The sequence below is a fragment of the Mastomys coucha genome, unplaced genomic scaffold (assembly GCF_008632895.1).
Source record: "Mastomys coucha isolate ucsf_1 unplaced genomic scaffold, UCSF_Mcou_1 pScaffold13, whole genome shotgun sequence".
In the NCBI taxonomy this organism is placed as follows: domain Eukaryota; kingdom Metazoa; phylum Chordata; class Mammalia; order Rodentia; family Muridae; genus Mastomys; species Mastomys coucha.
Window position 1 is genome coordinate 52,388,564 of NW_022196895.1, and position 3,476 is coordinate 52,392,039.

General features: G+C 44.3%; 1 long non-coding RNA gene across 1 annotated transcript in view; it reads right to left on the minus strand.

Moving 5' to 3' along the window:
• LOC116087663 overlaps positions 1-159 on the minus strand; it is a 6,000-nt gene extending 5,841 nt beyond the window's left edge. The window contains exon 1 of the long non-coding RNA XR_004117548.1: positions 117-159. This is a non-coding gene — a long non-coding RNA (uncharacterized LOC116087663). The remainder of the gene's footprint in view (positions 1-116) is intronic.
• Between the last annotated feature and the right edge of the window lie 3,317 nt (positions 160-3,476).

Here is a 3,476-nt window from a genome sequence, read left to right on the forward strand (position 1 = left end):
TCCTGTCTGTAGGGCTGTGGAAGCCAGGAACAGGGAGATCCTGGGTTCCTGAATCATTAAGCAGAAGGTTGTCATAAGCCAGGAGCATCCATGCCGGTAACTAAGTAATAACTAACCGTCAGTTGTGTTTAGTCACCAGATCAGGGGTTAGTTGTCACGGCAACGGATCCCACTCTGACCTTTGAACTCTAATGGGATTACGGATGTTCTAGAGAGTCAGCCCGATGCTCCCCAGATCCCTTCTGTTACAGAATCTCTGCGACACTTCTTCTGGGAAGTCACCGATCCGCAAAGGAATGATTTCACCTGAAAGTTACATGGCTAGTCTCTTTATTCCCCTGTAGTAAACATAGTGGTTCCACTGGGTCAGAGGAACTGGATTCCAATCTTAGTTTCTCTATTAGCCTGCTATAGGGCCTGGTTTAAATAATTTTAAAAAATGATCATTTTAATTTGTGGGTATGGGTGTTTTGTTGGCATATGTGCATGTTCACCAAGTACGTGTTGGGGTGCTTCAATGTCAGAAGAAGACATTGAATCCCCCGGAACTGAAGTTACAGATAGTTGTGAGCCACCATAAGGTTGCTGGGAATCGAACTCAGGTCCTCTGGAAGAGCAGCCTGTGCTCTTAACCTCTAAGCATCTCACCAGGTCCTGGTTTGGATAAGTTTATTTTGGGGTTGGAGAGATGGCCCAGGGGTTAAGAGCATTGGCTCTTTTCCAGAGCTACTGAGTTCAACTCCAAACAGCCACGTGGTGGATCACAGTCATCCATAACTGCAGTACCGTAGGATCCCATGCTTTCTTCTGGTGCGTATACACACATCCAGACAAAATAGCCACATACATGAAATAAATAAATATTTTTAAAAATGTATCTTGCTTAGCCTCTGTTTCATCAGTTGACGCATGACTTCAAAGGACCTATTTCGTGTGTGTGTGTGTGTGTGTGTGTGTGTGTGTGTGTGTGTGTGTGTGTAGGTTCAAGGACAGCTTTGGGAGTTAGTTTTGCTTTTAATCTTGTTGAGGCAGAATCTCTTGTTTCTGTGGCTCTGCTATGTAGTCCAGGTTAGCTGGTCCAAGAGCTTCTAGCCAGTTCTCCTGGCTCTGCCTCTTACTCACTGCAGGATTAATGGTGTACACTACTGCATCTGGCTTTTTAAAATAAAAAGATTTATTGGCCAGGCGGTGGTGACGCATACCTTTAATCCCAGCACTTGGGAGGCAGAGGCAGGCTGATTTCTGAGTTTGAGGCCAGCCTGGTCTACAGAGTGAGTGCCAGGACAGCCAGGGCTACACAGAAAAACCCTGTCTCGAAAAACCAAAAAAAGATTTATTTATTTATTTTTGTATATGAATACCGCATAGCTTGTCTTCAGACATACCAGAAGAGGGTGTCAGGTCTCATTACAGGTGGTTGTGAGCCACCATGTGGTTGCTGGGAATTGAACTAGGGACTTCTGGAAGAGCAGACAGTGCTCTTAACCGCTAAGCCATCTCTTCAGCTCTGCACTGGCTTTTTACGTGGATTCAGGAGTCAAACTCAGGCCATGAGGCTTACACACCTACTGCTTTGATCCACCAAGTCATCTCCCTATCTCTTGCCTGCATTTCATGATTCTGTGTTGTATTGAAATCAATCTGTCCCAATAAACTAACAGAAACACGAGCAAGGGGAATAAAAAACTTGAGCATGCCAAATAATGCACAGAATTCCTCTGTAATACACAAACTTTTTAATTGCTCGGTATCTTTTCTTACTGGCCTTTAGAATTAGGAGCCGAGTCAAAGAAACCATGCATGATCTTGGCTTTTGCTGCCAGAGGTAAGCTGACTGGGAGCTTCAATATTCTGTTCAATTAAAGAAGTAATTGGGAATGATTTATGCTTCAGAGAAGTCTTAAAGAGAGCCAAGAAAGCCCAATGGGAAATGGCTGCTCTGCAACTCCAAAGTCAACCAAGGCACCAGGCCAGGGGCATGTCACCAATGTACTTCGGGGCTGAGGATGGATCCAGCGTTAAGGTATAAGCTGAGTGAAGGTTTATTTCCTTTATAAACAAGTAGACATGGCTGTGTTCCTATGACGTTGGATTTGCATCTATCAGTAATTACTAGCTTGAAAAAAATGAACAAACTAAAGAAATTACTTTAGAAAGCATACAATTCGTAAAGAAAACTTTCCACACACCCGCACAGATAACCTACTTCTCCAAATCACAGGCTTGTTTTTGTGTATGAAGCAAGGCTTTCGGTTGTCTTAGGATTGTGTAAGAAATATAGAGTGGATAAAATGGACATATCTGTACATACCTATAAACCCAGCACTTGGGAGGTAGGGAACAGAGTTCAAGATCATCCCTGTGAGCCGGGCTGTGGTGGCGCACGCCTTTGATCCCAGCACTTGGGAGGCAGAGGCAGGCGGATTTCTGAGTTCGAGGCCAGCCTGGTCTACAGAGTGAGTTCCAGGACAGCCAGGGCTACACAGAGAAACACTGTCTCGAAAAACCAAAATAAATAAATAAATAAATAAAAATAAAAAAAATATAAATAAAAATAAAAAAAATAAGATGCTATGAACAAATCGAGTTACACATCTATTTTAAGGGTAGAGCTGTGCAGCAGGCTTAGCTTAGTGGCACAGTACACTTAGGATAGTGTGCACAGGTCTTGGGTTCAGTCCCAAGCATCAAAAAACAAAACTCGGGCTGGAGAGATGGCTCAGCGGTTAAGAGCACTGACTGTTCTTCCAAAGGTCCTGAATCCAAATCCCAGCAACCACATGGTGGCTCACAACCATCCATAATGAGATCTGACGCCCTCTTCTGGAGAATCTGAAGACAGCTACAATGTATTTACATATAACAAATAAATACATCTTTAGAAAACAAAACCCAAAATCTCTATCATGCGTTTGAATATAGGTTGTGAGGGAAAAAACTGCACCAGGGATTCCAAGGGTAGACGCTATTCTTTAGCAAACGGAAGAGATGTGGCAAACTAGGAGAGAAGGAGCTTTCAGAAGATGGGGCAGGCCGGGCAGTGGTGGTGCTCGCCTTTAAGAAGTCATACTTTACATATTAGGATGACGTGCTTGTTGAGGGTTCTCGCCTTTGTAGTTCCAACTACTTGGGCAACTGAATTAGAAGAATCAGGAGTTTGAGGCCAGTATGAGCTACACAGTGAGTTCTCATCTCAGAAGGGAAGACGAAAACAACAACAAATCGCCAAGTCGAGTGGTACGTGCTTTGTAACCTCAGTGGCTCAAGAGGTGGGACAGGGATCAGGAGTTTAAGATAGTCTGGGCAAAGCTGGGCGGTGGTGGCACACACCTTTAATTCCGGCACTTGGGAGGCAGAGGCAGGCGGATTTCTGAGTTCGAGGCTAGCCTGGTCTACAGAGTGAGTTCCAGGACAGCCAGGGCTACACAGAGAAACCCTGTCTCGAAAATCCAATAAAAAAAAATAGTCTGGGCAAC